Genomic DNA, 11,970 nt, shown 5'->3' with positions numbered 1-11,970 from the left:
GTGGTGGATGCAGCGGGGAATTGGCAGGCGGGAGGGCCCAAGGGTAACACAGTCATGGAGAGTAAAGGAGGGAAGTTAACCTGTTGGTGCTGAGCAGGTGCACGGCATGCAGGAGCTGAAATATATTGTTGTAAACCTAAAACTCATCTAATATTATAACAGAATACCTCAGAAAAATAGAAATGAAAATTTTAAAAAATTAAAGAATCTTCACCCCATTGTCTAAAGCCACATCACTACATATTTTGACTGCTGTTCCATTTCTCTGGGGGTTTAGCTGAACACCACATATATTTCAAAGCAACCTGAAATCCAGCTGCACTCCTCCTATCTGTCAGTAGAATCTCAGAAAAATGGGTGCTGGACAAACTTCACTGGATGACATGAAGCTACTCAGGAGGCCGAGGATGTGTCCATGGGGAAAGTTGTCTTTGCAAACTGACCTTCATGCTACTCCAAGGTCACATGACCTTGTTGAGCCATTTGTACCCAAGGAATGAAATGCATGGCAATAGACAGACAAGACAATTGGTTTCCCCTTACCCTTGCTCAGTTTTACCACCTGGCTGTCCCCAGAATTCCTCGTGGAGATTTTGAAAGCTAATGATGGAGTGTCCCTGGTAGTTCAGTGGATAAAAATCCACCTGCCAATACAGGAGACATGGGTTCGATCCCTGGTGTGGGGAGATCACACATGCTACAGAGCAACTAAGCCCATGCGCCACTATTGAGCCTGCATTCTAGAGCCCAGGAGACACAACTGCATGCACCGTAGAGCCTGTGCTCTGCAGCAAGAGAAGCAATTGCAAGGAAAAACCTGCACAGGGCAACCAGAGAGTGGCCCTGGCTCGCTGCAACTAGAGAAAAAGCCCTCATAGCAAAAAAGACTCCGCATAGCTAAAATTAAATAATTAAGTAAGAAAAAAGAGAAAAGTAGTGAGGTATCAGTACCATCCTTGTGTGAGTTTCTGTGAGTGGACTCGGGCCTTCTTGGGGAATTGTGCTGCTTTGGCAGGAACACACCTCATCCGAGTGGATATCCAGGAAGATATCCACTTGGTCTTGTCTTAGTGCTTATTTTTTTCACGGAATTTCTTGTGCACATCAAGCTTGGGGCTTGGCCAAATGTTTGTTGACAGTTATCAAAGTCCTAGTTGTTCTCCACATGGAGTTGGCTCACATTGAACAATGATTATGAAAGAAAAACTAGGCATTCTTACCCTCTTCTCACATCCTCTAGGGTCTTTAAGGGTTGGGAGTTGTTGCTGAAAACACCCATATTGTATTTAGAGGGAGTTGTTCTAAGTTGGAGAAGGCAATGGCACCCCACTCCAGTACTCTTGCCTGGAAAATCCCATGGACAGAGGAGCCTGGTAGGCTGCAGTCCATGGGGTCGCACAGAGTCGGACACAGCTGAAGTGACTTAGTAGCAGCAGCAGCAGCTGCTAAGTTACCTGAGGTCAGGCCAATGACTAAAGGCTTTGCCACAGAGATAGTGCACATGTGGATCCTGTCCACAGATGATTCCTGTCTGGACCAAGGAGTGTGATGCCCGAAGGAGCCTCCATATTGATTACAGACAGTTACTTTACTGAGTGTGAACTTGGTGAGTTTAAATGCTAACGTTATGGCTGTTGTTCCTCCCACATTCCTCATGTGTGGAATGTGGAAGGAAGAGTATGTCACCTCAGGTGAGAAAGTCTACTGAGGGCCTTCCTGCTTTTCCCTCTGGTGCTGGATTCCCTCGGGTCATCTAAGGGAAGAGCTGTGACTACAGCACTTCCCACAGAGCTGACACTCATAGGGTTGCTCACCCATCTGTGTTCTCTCATGCCTTCTCAGGTTTGCATATTGACTGAAGGTGTTCCCACACCGCTGACATTTATAGAGTTTCTCTCCTGTGTGGGTTCTTTTGTGCCGAGTCAATCCAGAACTCTGACTGAAGGCCTTCCCACACACAAGACACACTTGAGGTTTCTCTCCAGAGTGGATTCTCTTGTGCTGACTAAGGCCAGAGCTTTGGCTAAAGACTCCCACACTGACAACATTCATAGTGCTTCTCTTTGGGATGGAGTTTCTCGTGTTTTCTAAGGAAAGAGATTTGATGAAAACTTTTCTCACACAGACAACATTTATAGGGCTTTTCTCCTGTGTGTTTTCTTATGTTCCAGGTAGGAACTTTGAAGAGTTTCCCACGCACGTGACATTCGAATCGTTTCTCTCCAGTGTGGACCCAATTGTGGTTTCTCAGAAAATAGCCGTTTCCACAGAGACCGCATTTGTTTGGTTTCTCTCCAGTGTGAATCATCCTGTGTCATCTGAGGCTAAAGTAATTATTAAGACTTTTCTACATAGAGGACATTCACATGATTTTCCTCTAGTGTGAATAGGACCGTGTGCATTAAGAAATGATCCTTGACTACATGATTTTCCACACTGTTTGCTGACATGTTTCATTCTTAAGTGAACTGATGAATGTTGAGGTGAAGATCTAGAAGCTAATTCATCTCTCAAATTAGTGCATGCAGCAGGATCCTCTTGCTGGTGAGAAACCTGTTTTGGGAAAGGAGATATGAGGCTGTTACTGGTTTGCCCATGTCCAGGCAGACACTTATTCTTCTACATGTTCACCCTAGAGCATCAGCCAGGAATAGTCTCCTGGTAAAATGTCTCCCGTGTTAGTTGCAAACATGTTGCGTTACTCCCCTTCAGGCACAAATATTCTCTTTTATAGTTTCCAAACCCCAGATATCAGATTAATTTTGAAACCTTCAGTGTGTTCTAAAGACTAGAAAATGAACAATGTTCATGCTACTGACTTTTTTCCTTACATTAGTTTTAAGCTCATATTCACTTAACCAATTTCAGAATATCCAAAAATTTGCTCTGAAAGAGCTTTATCTTAACTTACACACAGGCAACTGTGCTCAATTACCAACTTATCACACTGCTGGGTCTTTCTTTTGTATGACTGAGGTTCCCACCCCTGAAACTTACTACTGACATAGTAGAGGATATGTGCTTTCTGTAGACACTTTGCATAAATATGATTTCTTATTTTTAAGGGATCTTTCACTGCCTAAAAAATGGAAAAAATATAGATTTTAGAATGGCATTAGGGAAATTAAATGTAGACAACCACCAAGGTCCATGTATGTTTCAAAAATTGGCACTCAGTTGGAGAAACTGTGTATAGCAAGGAAATACTCAATGCAGCATTTGAAAGAAATATTTTAAAAGTCATTGTCTATTAGAAAAGAAAACCAGGATTGAAATATAACAATGTAAAGTGGTCACGAGACATTGGGTCAGAAAATGGTGGAAAAAACATGAAATGGCAGGATCAGAACAAGAATCACTATGTGAAAATTTAAGTGGGATAATTCCACAAGAACCCTTTCCTTAAAGAAGAGAAAATGGCAGGAAGTAATATGAATTGTGGTGATAGGGGCTCAGAATGATGACAACATGAGGAATATGCCCCAATGTCTTCACTTCCACTTTGGAATATATCCCTGCCTTCATCAGACTTTCATCTGGTGTCTCGAAGGACTTAACACACCGGCTGAAACTGTTTTGCTCTGAAGCCCAGGCCCCTGACGCTCACCTGGACTCTGACCTTGGAGGCCTCCTGCTGCTTCAGTCCACAGCTCTGTTCCTTGTTCCAGCTATGAAATCATATCTGATTTGCTAATTTGATAGCTTGTTTGGTTAAAAAAAAATACACGTGGATTTTGAGTGTAGGCTAATTACGCTTTGCTGTGCTCAAGTCGTGGGTAAGGTAGTGAAGACAATAAAGAGATAATTAAAGGTCGGTGCAAGGTAACATCTTCACCAGACAGAACAGTGAAGGTCCTTCAGCGGACCAGGAGGAAACCCAGAGCAGCAGCAAAGAACAGTGAGGCTGTCTAGGGGCTGATGCCCGTACACCAGTTTAGAGAAAGGCCACAGAATCCTCAGTCTTTTCCAAATGGAAAAGATCAAGAGACTCTACCGTGGGCTGAATATTTCTGTCAAACAAGATCCAGTAGTGATTCACCTTGCAGGAAGAATCAAAAATTATGTCATATACAGGACTCTGGTGTTAAGCCTTCATGAAGTGATTGGAACAAAAGAATTATTTTTTAAAATATTTGATCCTTTTATTTATGCATTAAAATGGCCATTGGATCCCCAGTCCTGTTCTGAACATTGAGACTAAGTATCAATAAAGATACTAAACCTGGCCAAGGTGCCCTTTCAGTGTGGTAATGAAAAGTGCCATGAAAAGGAATGTCTTCCTTTAAGTAATTAGGAGGACTATCAGAGAATCAGGAAGCAGCCAGAGTGGGACACAGGGAAGCTGTTCTAAATGCTTGTTCAGTGAGTGAATGAACAGAATGGACACAGGTGCAGGCACATCCCTGTTGACAGACTCACCTACAGAGACCAGGTGGGTGACAGTTTCCAGCATCACATTTCTGAACAGGTTTTTCTGGGACTTGTCTAGCAGGTTCCACTCTTCTGGGTAAAGTTGACTGCTACATCTTTAATGTCACCAAGTCCTAAAAAACTATGGAGGTTCTGGTTTAGACAGAGCAGCCCTATCACTGTCCAGAGTGGGCGGCTGAGCTGAGGAAGGATGGGGACTGGGTGCAGCTTCAGGAGGAAGCATCACTACTTACCAGGGGCTCCATCCTTGAGCTCAGTCACCGTGAGCCTTTCTTGGGATCTCACTCACAGCTGATCAAGCACTAGGCAGGCCAACCTGAGGATGGAGAAGCCACAAGACCCCAGTCCTGTGCTTCTCGACCCTCCTGAATTCAAGCCCCCAACCTTCACCTGGGCGTAGCCTCAGCCCAGCACTTGGAAACCGGTGGTACATCCAGGGAATACTATGCAGCTTCTGATCTCCCAGATCCCATGTGAAGAGCTAGAGCTGCTGTTGCTAACACAGAAAGTCAGAGTCTGCAAATAAGAACGTGCTAAGCATTGACTTTGTGTTCATCAGCCCGTGGCACCCAGAATCGCTCAGTGTCCTCCCGGGTTCCCACCCTCGGGGACCCTGACTCTCGCCAGAGTGGATGGTGGTTTACAGCTGTAGGTAAACACTCTGGAAGCCCCCAGATCATCTCCTGCCTTATGCGCCCACAGTGCTTCTCCAACAGCCCTGGCAGTCCTCTGGAAACACACTGCCTTCCAGCTCCCCTCAGCCCTGACATTAGTTCTGTCCCACATGCACATGAATATCAGTCACCTCCAGTACTTTGGCCTCCTCATGCGAAGAGTTGACTCATTGGAAAAGACTCTGATGCTGGGAGGGATTGGGATCAGGAGGAGAAGGGGACGACAGAGGATGAGATGGCTGGATGGCATCACTGACTCGATGGATGTGAGTCTCAGTGAACTGCGGGAGTTGGTGATGGACAGGGAGGCCTGGCATGCTGTGACTCATGGGGTCGCAAAGAGTTGGACACGACTGAGCGACTGAACTGAACTGAACTGAAGAACCTATTTTAGATAGAGTTGAATTGAGAACTTATTTCATTTGGAGAAACCATAGCACCTATCCGGCTAGCCTCGTCCTTAACATCCTCTGAACCAGAAGGTAGCCGGCATCCAGGAGTCACAGTGTTACTGTCATAGACTGTTGCAGTTCTCTAGATCAAGGATGTTCAAAAATAATGAAAAGCTGAGGTTTGCGAAGAAATTACTTTATTTGCCAAATTACCAATGACACCCAAAGATTCCAAAAACTTTTATATGACAGAGTTACACTAGAGGAAGGAGCAGCTGTCATTCAATTTTGCTCAGTGTCCTGTGATCAAATTCCTTTAGGGTAACAAAGGTCTCCCTGGTTTTACCTGTAATATGAACTCTAACATTAGCAATCAGAAGAAGCTCCCTGTAATCTCTCTTCATGTTTATCACCCAGTTTGGGAGGAACCTCTCCATATATCCACAGTCGATCCCTTCATCACATCCCCTCTGTCTTGAAACAGAAATCTCCCTAAAAATATTTGCTCTCAGGCTCCTGCTTTCCAGTCCTCCCTTCACAATCAAAGTGAAAGCCTCGGGATCATTTCATATCAGAAATGAATTCCTGGATTCATGCCTCTGCTAACTGTGGAGAGGAATCAAGTGTCTAGGAGAAAGCACAAACCCCAAAATCCACTGAAGAAAGTGACTGAATCACTGATTGGATTATCCCTGGGATAGACTGTCCCTGCGTGCTTGCTAAGTCACTTTAGTCGTGTCCAACTCTGCAACCCCATGGATCATGAGGGGCTGTCCAGGAAAACTGATCAAGATTTGCCTTTCATTTTGACTTAAAGATAATTTCAGAGTGAAGTGACATGTTCTTTTCCACTCTTAGAATTTTCCTTCTACTGATAAGAGGAACAGGTAAATTCCTATGATATCGAAGGAAGCCCCAGTCATATGCAAAAGGGCAGTCACACCAGTGGAGACATTTCAAGAGACCTTCTGTCTTGAAATAATTATTTCAACATAAAAATCTATCTCAAGTCACATAAGAAAGGAAGAAAATCGCTTGATGAAACCCATAAAAGGAGACTAATTCAGAGAGGCAGAAAATGAAGTATTTAGAAACAAATTAGTAAAAACATCAGATGGAGATCAACAGCCAGTAGAACTTTCCAAGATGAAGGGCATGCTCTATACCAGGGTTGTATGATACAGAAACTGCTGTGCCACATGTGTATCATGACAAGAGACTTGAAATCTGGATGGCACTACCAACGATGTGAAAGTTAGCTATTCGGTTGCAGGAATTTAAATATTCCAGCCACATGGGGCGTATTGGAGAGCACATGGCTAGGATCTTTGGTTAGGCAGATGAAATAATTAAATAGATTTAAGACAACAGTGTTGGAGCTGAAAAAAAGGGATGTGACCAGTCAAAGTTTGGAAATGAGAGTGGTAAAGAAAATGTTGACACAGTATGAGTCAGAGACCATAAGAGGCTGCTTTGACACCAGTGTCTAGAGACAGATAAGACATAACATTTAAGGGAAAGAAACACACTCCTATCTCAGTTTGGAGGACTCACTAAAACCCCAAATTGCAGGAGCCGGTGAAGCCAAGCGGATTCTGAGGACTCCACAGCAAGCAGCTGATTTCTCTTTCTTCAAGGTCCCAAGCAGTGCAGCTTCTTCTTCTCTGAACAGACACCTCCCTCTGTCTGTTTGACTTCCTTTTATACCTGAATAACAGCCTATAATCCAATCTAGGCTATGGTTCACCTTATCAGGAACCCTCTTCAATTTGATTATTGCTTTAGCTTTGCCTTGACTCAGTCGTGTCCAACTCTTTGCGACCCCATGGACTGTAGCTACCAGGCTCCTGTGTCCATGGGATTTTCCAGGCAATAGTACTGGAGTAGATTGCCATTTCCTTCTCCAGGGGATCTTCCCGACCCAGGGATCGAACCCAGGTCTCCCGCATTGTAGACAGATGCTTTACCGACTGAGGTACCAGATTAGGTTTCCCAAACTAATAGGAAAGTATAACCCTCAAGCATGTTGAAGAGCAAGGATGTAATGACATTGTCCAGGGACAGTGAGAAGATCCATCATTTCCTTCTTCATCCATAAATATTTTGAGTGCTTTTCTGTACCATGAACCATACTATGTCTTCAAAACAAGCAGGATACACTGGGATTCTGGGGAAATGAAGCTGGGATTCTCTGGGAGAAATTAAAAATAAAATGCAAGATGAAGCACTACGAACACTTGAAAGATAAATACTGAGGTGACCGTATAGGACCTACTGCTGGACTGCAGAGCATGACTCATTAAAGCACTGGCCACACAGGGTCTTCAAGAACATGTTAAAAATTTATTAACTGTGCACAGAAAATGGGAAGACAATTTTATCCTCTATTTGTTGGTTAGTGGGGAAATCAACAAAAAATTTTCCTACATAGTAAACTATTGTAATTTATTTTACTTCCATGCCATGCACAGTTGATTTCTATATTGGAGTAGAAATATTACTGGTGTGGCAATGGTTCTTTAAGCTAAAAGTTCCAGGTTCCCAAATGGAAAAAATTAAAACAGAGGACATAGTATTTCATTGTATCTGAGGACATTTTGCTTATACCCCATGTAATGCCTGGGAATCCTATTATTTCATGCATTTCAATTCCATCTCCCATGTTTATTAAAGAAATTTCATCTGAAGCTAGTATATTAAGGTAAATCCACTATATTTTAATTTTTTTAAAAAAAGAATATTTTAAACTTTCCCCATTACCACTTCAATCTTCAAGGGCTCATCCTTTCCTCTATGGTTCATCAGATTTTGTGTAGACCATTTCCTAAATTAAATAGATCGTTTTGGGAGTGGACACTTTCCACCACAAGATTTAAAGAACTCTTGAAGGATTATTCATTATTAATGCCATCTCCCACATAAAAGGAAAGGAGTTGCCTTTCATCTCACTCCAGAATTTATTTCTCTACCTGTGTTTTTCCCTATTCTCTCCTGCCACATCAGAATGTATGCTATGATTTAAAATGCATGCACTGTATTTTATTTTCATCTAGTTTTTAAAGATAGTTGATGTAAAATATGATATTCGTTTCAGATGTAGCATGGTGATGCAGTATCTTATAGATTATGCCCCACTAAACTTACTATAAAATATCATCTGTATTCCCTGTGTTTTGTAATATATACTGGCAGCTCATTTATTTTATACAAGGCAGCTTGTTCCTCTTAATTTCCAACCCCTAACCTGTGCCTCCCAGCTCCCCTTCCCCAGTGGTAACCACTGCTTTGTAGTCTATATCTGTGTGTTTGTTTTATTTTATTTCAGATTACACACATAAATGATAAAACAAGTGTTTGTCTTTCTCTGAGTTATTTCACTTGGCATAATATACAGTGCAATGATACTCAGCCATAAAAATGAAAGCAGTTTGTCATTTGCAGCAACAAGTGTGGATTGGAGGGTATTATCGGTTCATCTGTGGATGGACACTTAGGCGCTTCCATATCTGGGCTCTTGTGAACAATACTAATGTGAACATGAGAGGTGCATGTATCTATTAGAATTCATGTTTTCCTTTTCTCAGATTTTACCCAGGAGAGGAATTTTGGATGATACAGTAGTTCTGCTTAGTAGTCTGAAGAATCTCCATACTGCTCTCCACAATGGCTACACCAATTTGCATTCCCACCAACTGTGTAGGAGAGTTCCCTTCTCTCCATATTCTAGCCGACACCTACTAGCCATAGAATTCTGATGATAACTAGGACAGGTGTGAGGTGAAATCTCATTGTGGATTGGACTTCCATTTCTTTGATTAACATTGTTGAGCATCTTTTCATGTGCCTGAGGCCAAGTGTATTTCTTATTTATAAAAATGTCTGTTCAGACTTCTGCTCAATTGTTATTTGGCTTGTTTGTTTTTTTTGATATGAGATGTATGAGTTGCAAACCAACCATATACACTTTAAACCACTCCTTCTCTCTGAACCCTCCTCTTTGCATTTAAATATGTTATGGCATCACCCAACCTGAGATTTTAAATGAAACAAAAAAAAAGTATAAGCAAACAATTTGGATTCCTTTTATTTCTAATGGTTTCCCTCTCATACCCTCTTTAATCCAGGTTGAGGGTAGAGCTTATTAGCATTTCTCCCCACCTCAAACAATCTTGTGTTTTTCCTCATTAATTCATAGACATGATTCTTGCCAGCAAAGCTCATGTCCGATCAAAATTCAAGTCTCATGAGATGCCATCAGTCTTCATGTTATTTCCATCCTGAGCAGAAGTTGATTCCTTCTGTTGTGAGCCCCATTTTCCCTGGAATCTTATCACTTTCATCACAGTTTTGGATACCAGAGGGCAGAGGAGATGAAGTTTTCTGTGCTGAGTATTTATTCGGGAGTGATCTCAAGATAACCATGTTGGGAAAGGATGAGGAGGAGGAAATCCATGCAGTCAGGAAGCCCGGCTTCATCTCAGCCTGACAGCAAGTGCTGGCCAAGCACACAGTGACCACTGCACCTACACGGCCCTGCGTGTGTGTCCTTAGTCGGACCACAATGTCCAGGGCTGGACGTCCATCCCTGTGGTCAGCCCCACGAGGGAGGGTGTCACCTTGAGACAGGCACCTCTTTGCTGATGCATCCCCCCCTGCGCGTGCTGACGGGTAAAGTCCCCCAGGGAGTGTGGGCCCCATCACCCTGCAGCTCAGAGAGCTGTGAGGACAACACCCTCCATTCTCTGTGGCCAGAGTGGGCAGTCTCGAAGTCAGACCCTTGCAGGCCCAGTCAGGGCAGATGGCTGGAATTCAGCCACAATTAGCGGGACAGGGGGAAACAAAACTGGGAACTGCACATCCCAGGAGGCAGCCGCCCTGCCAGCCAGCTGTCCTCACTCCTGAGAGCTGGTGGTGTCCTGTGGGGTTCCCGGACCAGGTCTCTCTGTGCCCAGAAGCCCCTCCTTCCATGGCTGGCAATAGGGTTAGTGCCCCCATGCCCTCCTGTGGACATGGACTCCTTTCCCTTCCTCCTTTGCCCCAGAACATAGTTCTCTGTTAAATCTAGACCTCTGCTGCCTCGAGGACTGATATCACGACCTTGTCATGGACTCGGGGAAGCCTGTCCCTTCATCCCCTTTGCTACAGGTTTATCACCATCATTAATATAATAAGCACATCTCCCTCCACACATTCATCATCATCCTCACTGTTATTTTGTTAATCTGCATTATTCCCATTACTGTCTATTATAGTCCATTGTGGCTGTTAATATACAACACTGAGGGGACATGCTCTTTGGGGAAGTGTTTCCAGGAGCTTCCTGAAATACTCCAAACTGGCCTCCAGGAGCAGAATCAACACTCGATACTACTAACAGATAATCAAGGTATGAAACAGGGATGCAATGCACAGCATGGGGAATATAGCCAATATTTTATAATTATTTTATATGGAGTATGATCCATTATGGACCTCTCAGAGTCCCTTGAACAGCAAGGAAATCAAACCAGTCAAATTCAAGGGAAATCACCCTGAATACTCGTTGGAAGGACTGATGCTGAAGTTGCAACTCCAATATTCTGGTCATCTGATTCTAACAGCTGCTGCTGCTAAGTCGCTTCAGTCGAGTCCAACTCTATGCGACCCCATAGACGGCAGCCCACCAGGCTCCCCTGTCCCTGGGATCCTCCAGGCAAGAACACTGGAGTGGGTTGTCATTTCCTTCTCCAGTGCGTGAAAGTGAAAAAATAAAGTGAAGCTGCTCAGTCGTGTCTGACTCCTAGCGACCCCATGGACTGCAGCCCACCAGGCCCCTCCATCCATGGGATTTTTCAGGCAAGAGTACTGGAGTGGGTTGCCATTGCCTTCTCAGAATTCAAACAGCTGACTCATTGGAAAAGTCCCTGATGCTGGCAAATATTGAAGACAGAAGGAAAAGAGGGTGTCAGAGGATGGAATGGCTGGATGGCATCACCAATGCAACGGACCTGAACTTGAGCAACTTGGGGAGATGGTGAGGGACAGAGAGGCCTGGTGTGCTGCAGTCTATGGGGTCACAAAGTGTTGGACATGATTGGGTAACTGAACAACAACATGACCCATTATCATCATCCAAATATCAAAGTACTAAATTGGACACCTGAAAGTAATATCCTGTAGGTCAATTGTACTTCTACTTTTTAAAAAATCAATAAAAATAAGAGGTTTAAAAACAAACCAAAAAGAAAAAAACAAAACCCAAAAAATGAATGAACTTTATAAACTGGATTGTATCCCTTCCCCCAAATTCATATGTTGAATCCCTCACGTTGAAGAGACCAGAATGTGACATCCCTTATGGGGGATCTAGTGGTTAAGACTTCACTTTCCCATGTGGAGACAGCAGGTTTGATCCTTGGTCAGGGAACTAAGATCTCACATGCTGCAGGGTGTGGCCAAAAATTAAAAATAAATAAATAAAGATTGAAGGGACC

General features: G+C 43.4%; 1 pseudogene across 1 annotated transcript; it reads right to left on the bottom strand.

Moving 5' to 3' along the window:
• Positions 1-15: 15 nt before the first annotated feature.
• On the bottom strand, positions 16-7,178 carry LOC147343495 (uncharacterized; annotated as a pseudogene). The gene is made up of 5 exons (XR_015156031.1): positions 7,052-7,178; positions 4,665-4,927; positions 4,420-4,552; positions 2,998-3,079; positions 16-2,553 (listed from the first exon to the last, which is right to left on the bottom strand). The product of XR_015156031.1 is annotated as an uncharacterized LOC147343495 (transcript).
• Between the last annotated feature and the right edge of the window lie 4,792 nt (positions 7,179-11,970).

The sequence above is a fragment of the Bos grunniens genome, chromosome 27, assembly GCF_055505025.1.
Source record: "Bos grunniens cultivar Pamir isolate PY7600 chromosome 27, Bosgru_T2T1.0, whole genome shotgun sequence".
NCBI classification, from domain to species: domain Eukaryota; kingdom Metazoa; phylum Chordata; class Mammalia; order Artiodactyla; family Bovidae; genus Bos; species Bos grunniens.
The sequence above is the reverse complement of the archived record's forward strand: the minus strand, read 5'-3'. Positions and strand labels throughout refer to the sequence as shown.